A 16077-nucleotide genomic window follows, 5' to 3' on the forward strand; every position below is an offset into this window, starting at 1 on the left:
CACAAATGATGTAGTCAGCAGATGTCTCTGCCATGTACCAATTCTGACCGGCCTAACATGGATCTCCTGCCTCCCCTTAGCCAGAGCAAGAACCAGGGAAAGGCAGGGAACTTTGACTCAAAATCCCCCAAGACTGTCTGCAATGGGGAGGAGACGTTCCTCCAAGGAGAAACAAAGTGCTCTTATCAGAAGATGGACCAATGGAAGTTGGACAGGCAGGAACCACAAACCGCCACAAGGGGACTCTATGTGACAGACACTGTGGGCCGGGAGTTCCAGCAGGAAGCAAACCAGGGTGTCTCTGTCCTCACGTTGCTTACATTCTAGCAGGAAAGCCCGGTGGTGGCGGAGACCAAGATTTGGAATCAATGGCACAAATTTTTATCATCTCAGTAGTACAGGGTGCAACAGGAGCAGTCTCCTTGAAAAGTGATTTCATAGGCTGCTGAGCAAAGGCCCAGTTGTCCTCAGATTTGACCTGCCTGGAAGCCAGTCAACTGGATTTGTGTCCACACTGGACACTAGAGCCTCACAGATGTATTTCAGAAAGCTTTGCTAGAGCTTTCTCTGTAGCAGAGCATGCAGTTTGTGTGAGATGCCAAAGAGTCCGGGAAAAGGGACGGTAAATAACTTGTCACATCTTGGTGGGGGTACGGCTGGACATGGGATGGCTTTGTTGGACTCAATTACTTTGAGGAATATGGACCTGCGATTTCAAACAAGTTGGGAGATGCAGAATTTGATTTTGCTTTTTCTCCCCCAAATAGTCTTCATTTTGAGATAAGTGGTTTCACATGAAATTGTAAACAATACGCCATGGAGAGAAGCACCCCTCCTCCACACCCTTTACCCAGTTTTCCCCAGTGGTTTTGCAAATCTATAATATCACAACCAGAATTTTGACACTGATACAATCCACCCATTTATTCCATTTCTCTTGTATTCATTTGTCTCCGTGTTTGGGTATTTAGTTCTGCACAATTTTATGACATGTGTAGGTTAGCAACTCCACCGCCCCACAAGGATCCATGCCTTTTTATAACCACGCCCCCCCACTCTGCTGGCAACCACTAATCTATCTCCATTTCTAGAATCTTGGCATTTCAAGAATGTTAGATGAAAGGAACCACACAGTATGTAACCTTTGGGGATTGAGTTTTTTTTGCTCAACATAGTTCTCTGGAGATTCATCCAAGTTGTTGCACGTAGTTAAGGTCTGTTGCTTCCCAGTGCTGAGTAGTGCACCGTGGTATGGACGCACCATGGTTATTTAACCATTTCCTGGTTGAAGGACATCGGGTTGTTTCCATTTGGGGGCTGCCCCGAATAAAGCCGCTTTGGGCACTCGAGGGTAGGCTTTTGTGGGAATGTGTGCTGTCCTCTCTCTGGGTCCTCACGGATGTGGACTGAACCACTGCTGATGTTCATAAGCCTCTGCGCTCAGTCTGAGCAAGTTCACACCGACCACCTTACTGCATGCTCCTAACACTCTGGTCAAAGGGATCTTTCTTTCTTTCTTGAAAAATAGTTTTTCTGTAGTCTCCTTACCTTCTTTTTGCTTCCTTTCTTGGGTTCAAGTTTTATTCCTCCTGCTGTTGCTTCCTTATTGGAATGTTGGTCCCCAGCAAGTGGCACTGTGTCTGGGCACTGTGTGCACTGATGGCAGGGTGGCAATTCCCTGACACTTTTATTCAGGCCTTCAGTGCAAGCTTAATGAGCACCTACTATGAGCCAAGAATGAAGGAGAGGGTAGGACACCAAACAAGTAGCCCCTACCTTCATGGAGCTTATGGAAGTGGGGGGGTGGCGGGGAGGGGGGAGAAAACCAATCAGTCATGGAGGAGAAAAAGTGAGCAATTAACAAGAAAGCTACTGAACGTGTTAAAGGCTCTGAGGGAAATAACGGGGAGAGTGTTAGGGAACAACTTGGGCGGGAGATGTGTTGTGTGACTTGGGCAGGAGGTGTGGCGGGTCTGGGAAGGCTACTCCAGGGGTGTGACAGATCACCTAAGATATCTCCATGTTGAGATAGATATACCACCATCTCCCCTCAACACTGTGGCGGACGTCTTTAATCAACCAATATGTACCTTCAGAATCCTTCTCAACACAGTACATCCAGCAGCCACTCCTAAGGAACTGGATGTAATGCAGGGAACGTATCTGCCTCCTCGATCTGGCAGTTCCTCAATGAACACTGGGAAAAGACTGAACAAACCCTCCTCTAGTAAGAAAGGGCAGATATTATGGAACTCATTGGATCAATCAAGAAACAAATCCAAGGGAGGATGAACTTGCCCGAGGTTTCCTAAGTGGCGAGGGCGGGGTGAGGATCAGAATGTAGCTGGTACAGGCACAAGCATAACGCAGCCATTCTCAAACTTGGGGTATGTAACACATGGTGTGCTTGGTGAAATGCAGATTCCTGGGCCTAGCTTTGGGAGGTCTTGGGTGAGACTTGGGAAGCCGCGTGGGTTGCCTACATCCAGGTGATTCCGCGCAGGTCCCCATAGCCCAGACCTGAGGGTGACTGTTCTGACTGGTGTCCGTGACCGACGAATTCCACCTTGCTTCCATAACCGGTCCACGTGCCCTTCTTGCAGCTGCACCTAATTTACTACTTGTTCCCATCTGAAGACCCAGGGCCCCTGGGTGTCCAGGGCTACTGGGAGCTCTGGGCAGGGGAAGTGATTTCTGACCCAGCCATGCGCAGTCTGGCTCCGGCCTCTTCCTGCAGCCACGTTCTCATTCTATTCTCTCCAGCCTACCTGGCCTCTCTTCATTCTCTTCATTCTCTCTTCAGCAGATCCCCAGACAAGGACCTGCTGTTCCCTGCACCTGGCACACCTCCCTTCCCTCTCTTCACTGCTGACCTCCTAGCCACTTCCAGGCCCAAGAACTTTTCATCTACTTGGAGAAGACTTTCCTCCACTCCCTGGCAGGAGCTCTACTAGGCCACGGAGTTTATTTTATATAATTTAAGGAATGGTGCCCCTTTCTTAAGAAATTCTGATGCCATTTTCTAGAAGACCGTCATAATGAATCCTCAAGTCTAAGATGTCTGTGTGTTCAGCTCCCTCTTCAGTTGTGCAGTGCACAGCCAGCCCGACCAGACATGACAATCCTGTAACATCTCAGTCAGGTTCTCATCATACTGCTCTTAGGGCATTAAGAAAGTTCCCTTGGCAGCACTGATCTCAGCTGCAGTCTTAAATTGTAATGTCCTTAATATTTCTCTATCCCACCAGGGTATGAGTAGGGTCTGTCCGGCGTCGTTCATGTTTGAATTCCCAGGATTTAGGGTTGTGCTTGGCTCGTGAGTCATTTAGTCAATATATGAGCAACTTTTACTCCCGCGCAGCTCCTTCCCCTTTGTGTTTTGCTGACCTACTATGTGCTCTCCTAGGACAACCCTGTCTTGAAACACTTGTCACAAAGTGCTGCTATTGCCTGATTTCTTGTTCCTCCTTTAACCCACCCAACTCCCACCGTGCCAGGGAACTCTGAGCTCCTTCGGAGCAGGGGCCAGTGCTGTCCTGTTCATCTTTTGTCTCCCTGGGACTCTCCTGGTACCTGGTAGTTGCTGAAGTACGCGCCGAGTGCCCGAGAGGTGGCGAGAACACTGCCCCCGAGAGGAAGTCTTCGCTGTAGGAAGCGTGGCTCCCAGCTCACCCCCGGGGCAGAGCCTCCTATTGTGCTAGAATTACTATAATACCAGCCACTTCTTGCTTAAATCCCATTGGCTGATAAGAACGTGAATTTAGGGCACCGTCTTTCAAAGAATATCTTTATTCAGTCCCTGCCAATTTTCGTACAAAACACTCCCCCTCCCCCACCACATGCACAACCTTGAGATCCGGACGCCAGGAGGCAAACAGGTGCCCAGAATGGGTCAAACTTGCACTCCTGGTCAGCCCTTGAACCCACTTTCCCAGCTTTCAGTCAGATCCCTGCTGAATAATAAGACCCACAACTCTTTTGTCTGGAAAATTATCTTCCTGTAACACTGGAAGCTGTTACCATGGAAATAAAATAGCCTATTAGCCCAAATCTACCCAAACACGGGAGAGGCCCGGCTGAATTTCCGAGGCCCTTCATTAATAAGGAGAAAAGCAGATTAACCTTTAAGAGAATTGACAAGAGTGCCATGCCTTGCTGGATTACGATTTCCACGTGGAGCTCATCTGGGCTGACATCTCAGGCTGGAGCAGCCATGCTGGGTGGGGAAGGAGGAAAGACGACTCGCTTTGGAGATTCCAACGCCTGCCAGCGCTCGGTTGGGTTGGAGTGCCGTTTTGTCTCGGTCTTGGCCACCCCGGGCTCCTTGCCTCCCTTGGATTGCTGGGGTAGGCGCCTCCCTAGACCAGTCCACTGGCCAGAGGGCGAGGTTCCTCTCCCCTGCGGTGGCTGCTGGGGGAGGCGGGGAGCTGCAGGGGCTCCCAGCAGCGCAGCCCAGACGCCAGACAGAAGCCGGAGGCAGATGGCAATGAACCCAGCCTGGCCTCTCCTGCCTCCTCTTTCTGAAGGGTCCCCGGTGCCAAGTCCCAGGCATGGGGCTGCCGGCAAAGGCCTCCGGGGCTTGTCTCTTCCTGCATCCATCGCAGAGGCTGCCAGCGCCCAGACAGGAGCGCTGCGGTCCAAGCCGCCCCCGGTGGCCCCAGGCACTCTGTGGTCCCAGGGCCCGGCAGCGGGCAGGGACCTGGCCCCACGCAGCTCGGCCGCCCCCACATCTGGGGGGCGAGGGTCCTCAGCGCCTCGACCGCGGGCTGGGCAGAAGTGCCAGCGACTGACAGGTGTCAGGGAGGGGCTCTGTCCTCGCAAAACAACAGCAGCAAACTGAAGCTTGGGCTGTGCTGGATGACAGCCTAGAGTTCCGTGCTCCCCCCCTACCCCCAACTTCAGTCTTCATTATCAAAGGCTCTGCCATGGTTACAGCCCTCAGGGGTCCTGCCTTGCCTCTGGTTCTTACACCCGGACACGTGTCAGCAGAGCCCCGTAGTTGGAGACACGAGGTGGGCAAAAGGGAGATCTGATCATCCTCACGCTCACGTTGAACAGGAGAGTGGCACGAGCTGGTGGGATCTGTGCTCCCTGGGTAGCCCGGGGGCCTGGGCTAACTGAGGAACGAAGCAGCCCTGAGCCTCAGCGCCTTGACGTGGTAGAAGGTTTACATCTTGTCCATGTCTTGGTCCAATCATGCGCTTGGGGCCGCCTTCAGAGGCCCAGGGTCTGTGCAGCCCTGGGGCGCTGGACTTCCTTGCTGGATCCTTGCACCTGGTTGGGAGTGGAGGGACGGGGGTGGGGGGGACCTGGAAGCCAGAACTCCTGCCCTCATTCCAGGGGCCAGGGCCAGGGGGTGCCCCACCCGTAGATGTCAGGGAGGGGTGTGGGTGTGGGAAATGTGGGGTAGCAGCGCACCAAGGCAGGAGAGGAGACCACGGGTGCTGGAGAGCAACCCTGGGCCCACAGCCCAGAAGAGAAGACACTCATTACCCTGAACTCACCATAGAGATTCTGAATGTAAGAGTGAAGGGGGTTCAACCTATTGTGCCATCCAACATTGCACAAGCTGTGTGTTGAGGACTCCAAGTCCTGCAATATGAGTCTCAGAAACTGGTTTCCTTGTCCAGATATGCTTGGGAAACAGCAACAACAAAAAGTTCCTTCCGAGTGTTTAAAATGTACATGAACGTTAAAGGCTCTGGTAAGTCCTGCATTTGAAAAAATCTTTACTATATGTCCTACACACATGACCATGGGTATTCCATTTTGGGGAATGAAAATCTAATAACATTTCATAGAGTCAATGCTCTGAGGTGCATAGTTTGAGAAAATGGACTGAGTATAAATAACACTGTTTCATTTTGTTTTTGCATGTGAGTTCACTGAGGCTCAAAACGAGGACTTGATTTACCCAAGATTTAACAGCTCATGAGGAAGTTGTAAGTCTGTGGCAGGTCCCAAGTAGAGTGTTTATTCCCTAAACTTCTCAAATGGGGCCATGCCCCCAGAAGTATGAGACCAGCAACTATATGCTGAGTTATAACATAAACACAATACATCTTCTTGGGTAGGGGGGTCAATTGTATTCATTCGTTTAGCAAATGAATAAATAATCTGTGCCTCAATTTTCTCACCTGTCAAATGGGGACAATAAGAGGATCATGTGTTTAAAACACTCAGCCCAGAGCTAGGCACTGGGGCCACTAGATAAACATGGCCCATGTCCTCACGGAAATGACATACCAGGGAGGAAGATGAATAACTAAAATAGTCATGATTTGTGTAAGTGCCAAACTGGAAATGTTCATGGGGCTGAGTAGGACAGGTAGATGTGGACTGCTTTAGATGGGCTAGTCACAGAGAAGTTTCTCCAAGTCAGAGATGTCTAAGCTAAGCCCAGTAATGAGAGGATTATGACATAGCAAAAAACCAGCAAGGGCATGAGTCATAGTAAGTGCTTAGGAAATATTAGTTGAATGAATGAATGAATGAATGGTGGATTGGGATACAGTGTAATATTTTGCAGTTTTTATAAAACACTTAAAAAATTTATACTCTTGGGAAGTAGATTTGGCTCAACTGATAGAGCATCCACCTACCACATGGGAGGTCCAGGGTTCACATCCAGGGTTTCCTGACCCATGTGGTGAGCTGGCCCACGTGCAGTGCTGATGTACGCAAGGAGTGCCATGCCACGCAAGAATGTCCCCCATGTAGGGGAACCCCGCAAGGAGTGCACCCCGTAAGGAGAGCCACCCAGGGTGAAAAAAAAAAGTGCAGCCTGCCCAGGAGTGGTGCTGCACACATGGAGAGCTGAAACAGCAAGATGATGCAACGAAAAGAGACACAGATTCCCAGTGCCACTGACAAGAATGCAAGTGGACACAGAAGATCACACAGTGAATGGACACAGAGAGCAGACAACGGGGAAAGGAGGAAGGGGAGAGAATTAAAAAAAAAAATCTTAAAAAAAAATTTACACTCTTGTACCCTCGAAACTCTTAAGGCATATGTTTTCTCTTTCTACTGCTATCTGCTGATAGCTAATGTAGTCAGAAAGTTCCAGTTGTCTTGGTGCAGGGGTTCTCAGTCACAACACTACTGTCACTTTGGGCTGAAAGATTCTTTGCTAAGGGATTGCTGTCCTGTGCCTTGTGGGATGTTGAGCCTCAACCCCAGTCTGTACCCATGAGAGGCCAGCAGCAACACACCCCACCCCCAGCTGTGACAACCAGAAATGTCTCCAGACATTACCCCATGTCGCCTGGGGGATAAAATACTCCCCTGAGGTGGGAACAACTGCCCCAGGATAACTGAGTGCTTAAATTTTAAAAATTGGAAATGCTGAAGACCATAAAATCACTCACCGCCACTCTCCTCCCCCTCACCTCCGTGGCCTCCCAGGCTTGGTGGTCCACGGAACCATGGAATGGCCCATCTCCGCCTATTAGCCATACAGAACCGGCTCTTCAATCAAAGCAGGCCCTGATGAGCCATCTCTCTGCTTCTCTTTCCTCTTTCCTATGCCCCCCAAAAGTCCAAGTTAATTTCCAACCATCCCGTTACAACCTCTCAAGAGCTGAAAGGAAAGTTTCCTGGTTTTACATTCCAGCAACATTGCAACCTGAGCCCTTTGTATTTTTTGACATCCTGTTTCTGATTTCCCTGCTGGGCTTAGGAAAGGGAATAAACACTTCTTTGAAAGCCCCCTGCATTCCAGAGAAAATCAGCCAGCAGGCTCTGAAGAAGACGGCAGGGTCCAGGGACTGGCTGGTGGAAGGTACAATGCCCGGCGCTTAGGCAGAAGGAGAAAATGTGAGGTGGTGAGCTGTGTGCATGGTCCCCAAACTTTTCACTTACTGGCTGAATGATTCTGGCAAGTCACTTAAACCGAGACTCAGTTTCCTCATTTGTAAAAGGGAGAAGATGCTACCATCACTAGTGGCTTCTCTTCCACATTGTGCTAAGCACTACAGCACAGTAATTTTGCCCATTACCACTCAAAGAGTTACTACAGGGGCTACATTATAAAATATAGATGAGAGCGCTATAAAATTCCACTAATTATCATTAATATCTCCCTCAGATATTTATACCCATAATCAAACATAGCAAAATAGAGCAGAGCGGTTGAGTCTGGCTTCAGAGGCAACCAGCCCTGAAGTCAAATTCCAGACGGGCCACACCAGCTGTGGGACATGGGGCCTTTTGTTCAACCTTCCTCGATGGCAAAGGGGAGCTAAACAGGATTTTTAGGAGCATTTCACTTGATTACGCACGCAAAGCATTCAGCGCCCGCCACTTGGCGAGCCTCGACTGGTAACACTGGCCGATGTTTTCGGTGCCGTGGGCTCCACCATGTGCTGTGCTATCCCAGACTCATCTTTAACTAGGAGGGCAGAAAGAAAGGCGTGAAAAGGAATTATGCTGGAGGGATGGGGAGTCTGGATTTGTGGAATGGTGGGGAAAAGACCCAGCTCTTGCAATGATTCTGGGATATCCTGGCTCAAAAAGAGAAAGAATGAATAGTAAGAGTTGAGGCTTTACACGTGCCATGCCAAGCACGGTCAAGGGAAAGCTCCTGCTCCTAACTCCTCTGTAGCTCACATCCTTGTGCTTGCTGTGTGCCCGGTCCAGGAAGGCACAGCCCGCCCTTAGAGTTGGTCTTAGGTTTGGGCCATTGGGCCAGCCTGCACTCACACACCAGCTGTGACCCAGGGAAGCCCAGGACATCCCAACCTCCCCACCCCACCCCACCCCAGGGGTATTGCCTGCCCTCTAGAAGAGGCCAAGTTGGAAGATGGACCATGGGTCTAACAACTGTGACAGGATGAGAGCAGACACACTCGTTTTAGCAAAGACTTGGCCTTTGCCACCAGGGCCCTCTGGTTGGTTTGGTGTGTCTGGGTGGGTCTTTCCTGAACCTTCCCTCTCTAACTTGTTGTGACTCTTTGCTAGGTGCCTGATTCTTGTTCTTCCATTTGGATTTCCCTGGTAGCCGTCTCTGGCTTAGCATCCCTGTCTCCAGTCTTAGATTCGGTTTCCCCCAAGCAGACACTGAGATGAGGATTTGAGTCGCAGGTATTTGTTTGGGAAGAAGCACAAAAGAGGGAGTGGGGCAGTAAAACGAGGACAGGAGAGAAGCCAGAGTGGTGCATTCTCAAGCAAGTTACTCTTGTGGCGAGTGGAGCTCCTTGCTGGAGAGCTCTGGGAGATCGTGAAGTGCCTCGAGTTGTCCCAGCTGAGGCAGGGCTGAGGTGTGGGCTCCTCATCTTGGACTAGGACTGCTCCTGGACTCTTGACTCTGCCCTTCCCTGAGGTCAAGGAAATAGCCGGTAGGCAGAGTCCCAGCAGTGGGCAGCGAGCTCCTGGGGTGAGAGGAGTGCCGAAGTCAGAGGACGGGGCACTGGGATCATCTAGCACTCTGCTCAGCGAAATCCTTGCCTACTCAGGGCCCCTAGACATAAGCCCAGCATCAGCCGCATGGGGGCCGGGAGGTGGGGAAGGGAAGGTATCAGGAGGCCGTGATCCCACCCCAGCTTGCCAGAGGGGGACCATGTTGAAACTGTTGAAATATTGATGGAACGCTAAAAAAAATGTGGAATCCGCTAAGGAAATTGGAAAACATCAGTCACAGTTCTGTTTATTCAGTGCCTCTCTAACCATGGCAAATTTTTCATCAGGAAAGAAAATTAAAACAAAGTAAAACCATGAGCACTCTCTCCTGGGAGAGGCCCAGAACTCATTTCACTATCTGTTCCCAGCCAAGCCCTCAAAACTAATATTGGAAGGCAAAAAAAAAAAAAAAAAGACTTTTTTTTCAGTATTATAGGTCTCCTTCCCTCTCTCATTAAACTTGTGGCAGGGGAGGGAGTGGGGGTGAGGAAAGGAGATAAAGGTCGATCCACGGAGTCCTCCCCAGTGACCCCCCCAGCGGATGCAAACGGATGTCTCCCGACTGCCTGGAGATTGCCTGGGTTACCTTGGGCAGCTACATAACTCCTCCCAGGCTTGGTTTCTTCATCTTTAAAGTGCAGGTAATAATAGGACCCACCTCTCCAGGTTTTCACGAGGATTAAATGAGATAATGCAGGCAAGCACTGAGCAGAGTGTGCAGGTAAGCACTGAGCAGAGTGTGCAGGCACAGAGTGAGAGCCATAAATGCCAGCTCCTGGTACTCCTGATTTCCAGGGAGCCATCTTGGGGCCTGAGGGCTGGGCTTTGGTCCCCCACTCTTCCTTCTTACACTTTTAGTCCTATGGGTCCCACTCCGCTTTGGTCATCACCTCTCCCAATAGGTGGCCTGCCTGTCATCCTCTATGTGCTAGGGGGGCTCCAAGGAGGACCCTGTGGGGAGTCTGGCAACAGTTCCCAAGGAATCAGGAGAAGGGAGGGAGTTCTCAGTCCAGCACAACTGCACATCAGTGTCTGGTTTTATCCCCACATTAATCGCAGCATTTAGGTGCCAGAGTTAAGAGGTGCTTGAAGGAGGGAGCGATTAATTCCAATCAGGTGTATGGGGCGTGTCCTGCTTAGACCACATCCGCATGGTTAGGTTTCTTCCTGGATGTCACACTTTGAGGGACTTTGGAGACTTATTTTTAGATATATGTAGCCATTTCTAGGCTGTACAGGATGCTCTGTCGTTAGAATGTGTGGTGAGAAGGGCAAGGAAACTACTTAAATTCCTAAAGCATCTAATGCAAGGGGCTCAGTAAATACTAATGAAATTGAACTAATGAGAATGTTAAACCATAAGGCCGTGCATATTGGATCAGACCACTTCGCTGTGCAGAATCACACTTTAGCAGCAGGTATTGCAAGCCCTCAGGAATTTTAAGTCCAAAACGGAGGGGGACATTCTCTCCTTTTCAGACGCTGCAGTGAGAGAAAGGAGGGTGCTCGGCATCTCAAACCACAGAAAACTGGCAGTCAGGAAGCTTCCGGATCCTTTCCTGCACTCCCAGCTCCGTCCAGCTATCAGTCCGGGACGCCTGAGCATCCTGGCGGTCCTTCCTGTGGCAGCCGTCTCACGGGACCATGGATTAGGCAGCCTCTCTAGGTCTGTAAGTCCATGTGCTTTGGCCAAGGCATCAGCACAGAGGTGTTTGATGTGACTCCTGCTGGAATGTAGCTCACGGGGCTGACTGATTAAGGAATCTGAGCAATTCATGGTTGTGAATATCCAGGATGGAGCAGAAAAACCAAACAGGGTTTGTGGGGCATACAACCGAAGACAAATAAATCCTGAGCCAGAGTAACAGGAATGGAGCCCAGGGGACGTGACTGACATTTCTCCGCGTGGAGTCCATGGATGCTTTAGGATGTGGTCATCACAGGCAGGGAGTTTGTCTTGTAGGTGTCTCTATCCCAGTCCCCAGCCCAAATACAGTTGTGTTGAGTACATGGAAGCAGGGAGGTGGTAAACCCTGGCGGCTGTCCCCCGATGTGTTTTGTTTGTCCTGAACACCATTTTAATGTTGTTGTTGTTTTCAGTTAAGTGCTGTGGTAGACAAAATTGCAAAGGAGGTACCCAAAGATTCCCACCTCCTGGTTACTTCGTCAAACATGAATCTAGATAAAGCCATGAAAAGATTTTGCAGCTGTAATTAAATTCTCATGTTTTAAAATAAAGAGATTATCTGGGTGGACCTGACACCACAGAGGAGCCCTCTGGAAGCAGCGTTCTCTCCAGCTGGTGGCAGAGGGAAAGCCAGTGGGATTCAAAGCACAAGAAAGCGTTGCTGTTCTGTTGCTGGCCTTAAAGATGGAGGGGGTCAAGTCCAAAGACAGGGGAGCAACCTCTAGAAGCTGAGCTCCACCCTTGGCTGATAACCAGCAAGGAGACGTGTCCCTGGCCTTCTAGCCACCGCCATCTGAAAGGGCATGGTGCAGATTCTTCCTTAAAACTTCCGCCTAAGAGCCCAGCCCAGCCAACAACCCAACTCCAACCTTGTGAAACTCTTAGCTAAGCCCAATTAGAAGTTTGCCCTGTAGAATGGTGAGCCCATAACCGGGTGTTTTGTTTTGTTTTTTTAAAGATTTATTTTTTATTTATTTCTCTCCCCTTCCCCCCATTGTTTGCTCTTTGTGTCCATTCACTGTATGTTCTTCTGTGACCACTGCTGTCCTTATCAGTGGCACCGGGAATCTGTGTTTCTTTTGTTGCATCATCTTGCTGTGTCAGCTCTCCGTGTGTGCAGTGCCATTCTTGGGCAGACTGCATTTTCTTTCGCGCTGGGTGGCTCTCCTTGTGGAGCGCACTCCTTGTGCGTGGGGCTCCCTTTCACGGGGGCACCCCTGCGGGGCACGGCACTCCTTGCGCGCATCAGCACTGCGCATGGGCCAGCTCCACACGGGTCAAGGAGGACTGGGTTTGAACCGCGGGCCTGCCATGTGGTAGGCGGACGCCCTATCCATTGGGCCAAGTCCGCTTCCTGGGTGGTGTTTTAAGCCACTAAATTTGTTACACAGCAAGGGATTAATTAAAGTGTGAACATACAAAATTTACCAAGTTTATATTCTGCAGCGTGGTGGTTAGGGACATGGACTTGGAGCCACACTATCCTAGATTCAAATCTCAGCTCTGCCAAGTCTTGGGGCAAGTTATTTCATCTCCCTGGGCCTCTGTGTCCTCATCTATGAATTGGGGGAGATAATAGTACCTTCCTCATTGTGGTGAGGATCAAATGAGGTAATATATATAAAGTGCTTGCAACAGTGCCTGGTACATGGTATGTGCCTTATGCATCCTATTGTTGTTGTTGTTGTTGTTTTTAAACAATAGGATTTCTAAAATCTTCCCTAAAGCCCAGGATCCTGGAAAACTAGGCCAACAGACCCTTACTACAATAGTCAGTTGGAGCTGTCCCGCTTTACTTTATCACTCCCTCTTTTCTCATGCCCAGTCTTCTTGCTCATTTACATTTGCTACCTGATCCCTGTAGACATTTGGTCTTGTAATCCCTGACCTTAAATTGATCAGCGGGAGAGAGGCAAACATTCAGTTCTGACCTTCACCTATGAAGGCAAGCCAAGGTCCTCATTCATTAGGTGAGTGGGTACAGTCTTCTCCTAAGTTGTACTCAGTTTTTCTTTGGAAGAATTTAGAGGGCTGGCTGGAGTTCAGTTCAAAGGAAATGTGCAAGGAGTCTTGTGGGCCTCTGAACTGAAGATCCCCATGGACGAAAGAGAAGTGGCCCACAAGGGCTCTTGAGCATCTAATCCATTTGGGGCTGTCCTTTCCTCCCTGCTCTATGAAATAAAGGACAACATGAAGCCTATGAAAGTTGTCATCTGTCCCTCTGGTGGCACCGAATCTGAGACACTCTGGGTTATGAATACTGGAGGCTCAAGGACCCTCTCACTCTCTCTTCCATGGTCTTAAATGATCCCTTAGTCCTGGACCTTTGCCAAGAAAGTAGAGAGAAATGCCACTTCCAGCCTGCAACCAATCCTTGTCTCAGCTCCAATTAGCCCATAGCATTTGGGGAAACTGTGTGTGCGAGAGCAGCAGCAGAGCCAGCCAAGCGCTTTCCAGCCGGCGGGCAGATGGACAAGGAAGAGGGCCAACATTTGTTTTCAATCTGAAGGAGAGCCCAGGGTAGGGAACCAAGCAGCTCCTGCCCTGTCTCTGAACGGTGATCTCAGGAGGCTGTGACAAAAGGCTTCCCTGCTGCAGTACCTCAGTTTCTCCTTCTTCTCAGACACTACGACCTCCCAAGGCTGTTTAAAATAGACTGCTGACAACACATTCTTCACCATCTGGTTTTCAGCCTCAATTTGGAGCAAAAGCAGAGGAATAGACTATTTGGCTGCACCTCTTTTTTCTCTCGGACTTGTTCCTGGAACTCAAGTTTGTGTGTGGTACCAGTGTTTTGAAATATTAGATGATGTGTCCATTCTTCCCTGCTCCTCCCTCTTAGGGCTTTTTTTTTTCTTTTTCACGGAGACTTGCTATTCACAGTGAGTTTCTTGGGCCATCTGCATTGACGTCACTTGGGAATTTGTTAGAATCATAGGGTGTCAGACCAGGCCCCGGAACTACCATTTCAGAAACGACAGTTGCACGAGATCCCCAGGGGAAGGGTGTGCCGGTGAAAGTTTGAGAAGCCATCCCTTGGGCTAGACTGAGTCACTGAGTCACCCACAGCGTTGGGGGAAAGCAGTTACTATGGGGGGAGAGGGGTAGGATTCCTGACTATTGAGTTAAACAAAACACTGGTTTAAATGTAAGGCAGAAATATTTGCTTGCATACTTGCAGAACACATTTCCCCCTACTCCAGATAAATTAGAAGACTCCACCCCTGCGGGAGAGAGAGGACCATGGAGACAGGAGCTAAAGTGAGATCAAGAGACTCAGGGTCTCTGGGAGTGATGCCATCCACTGTCAGAGCCAGGAGCCACATGGCAGCCCAGCCAGTGCCCACCTGTCCTTCTTAGGCCATCTGCTGGGGACACTCATGGACATATTGCCAGCCAATCATACAGAAGGACTGCTGCTCTTTAACATCCAGGGAATTTGCCTCAGCCCCTCCCCCTGCCTGGCTACCAGGGCCCTCGTGACCTGCCAGCCCCCTGCAACGGAGGAGGGGGCCCTGTACAGTGAAAGAGGTAATATGGCTTGGGAGGAAAACTCCACTAGGACTGAGATGGGACATACAGTCAGGCCCCCCAACCCACATGCCCTGTACTTCTGAGGTGGTTTCCTCCAGGCATGGCCCATCATGTGGGAAGAAGTAGAAAAATTAAACAGGCTTACAGCCTAATAGATTGTCAGAGCTGGGAATGGCCTCGGAGCATAAAACACAGTCTGCTCTTCCTTCAGTCTGTCTGTCCATCCGTCCATCTATCCATCCTTTCCGTAATTTAACAAACAGTTATTATTTCCTACGAGTCAGAGATCGTGCCAGACACTGGGGAATCCAATGCTGGCAAAACCAGTCATAGACTCTGTCCTTGTGCGGCTGACATTCTAGTGACAAGCTGACACTAAGCCCAGGAGAGAAACCACCAGATGTGGTTCCTTCAAGGTCAGGCATTTAGTGGCCGGGCCTGAGTTCTCATAGGAAGTTTAGAGTAGGGCTTTTTAGGACAAGGGGAAGTGAAGTCAGCTTTTGAGAGGGGACAGAGAAAGCTACCTAGGTGCCACCTCTCTGCCTTTCAGCTTCTTTCCCAGCAGACTGGCCAAGGCTGAACATATGCTAGAAGCAATGCTTGCCGGCACGTAAGCCTGGATGAGGCTAAGCTGGTCTCCTTTCCTGTTTATCTTAGTGGAACCCTGCTCCCTTACTGTGTGTCATTCAGCCACTTACCAGGCATTGTGAAGAAGGAAAACACAGGGTCCCCGAGCCACAGAAAAGTAGGAATGACTGCTTTTCCAAGAGATAAACTGGGAGAGGGATGCCTCCCTTTGGAAGTCACTTTGCTAGCAATAGCTAACATTTTTAAATGTCTTGGAATGTGCGTAATCTCTTTTAATACTTGCACCAACTCTGAGTTGAGTTCTATCATTATTTTTAGTTTACGGAAGTGTAAGTCTTGGGGAGGTTGAATGACTTGTTCAAGGTCACAGGACTAGGGAGAGGCAGAGCTGGGATCTGAACTTCAGGGAATCTGAAGCTTAATTACTAGGGAACAGCCATCTCCCCAAAGCCTGCTTCACAGGCATGCAAGCATGCGGTGCATGCGGGCCCATGCTCAGAAGTGCCCCCCACTTGAGGCCTCACCTCTCCAGCCGCCATCTTGAAATCCTTAGTCATGGTCTCTTTATGTTCTGTAAGTCAAGTCCACTGGGACAATGGAGCTGTGCCCGGCATTTGGCCTCTCTCCTCATGTGGGGGTCTGCCTCCTCTCCGCCTGACTGGGATGGATTCTCAGCTGCTTGCTTCTGACCCCCGAGGCCCCGGACCTTACAAGGCTTCCCTGTCCCTGCCACTGCCCAGTGACTCCAGAAGTCCCCCTATCCCATGACCTGGACCCCAGGCCCTGCCCAGCCTCACCCTCCTGGCCCAGCCCTCCACGCCACCCTCTCCCCACCCATCGGCACCCACATGGGGGAAGTCAGGGCTGGG

This window comes from Dasypus novemcinctus, chromosome 26 (assembly GCF_030445035.2).
Source record: "Dasypus novemcinctus isolate mDasNov1 chromosome 26, mDasNov1.1.hap2, whole genome shotgun sequence".
NCBI classification, from domain to species: domain Eukaryota; kingdom Metazoa; phylum Chordata; class Mammalia; order Cingulata; family Dasypodidae; genus Dasypus; species Dasypus novemcinctus.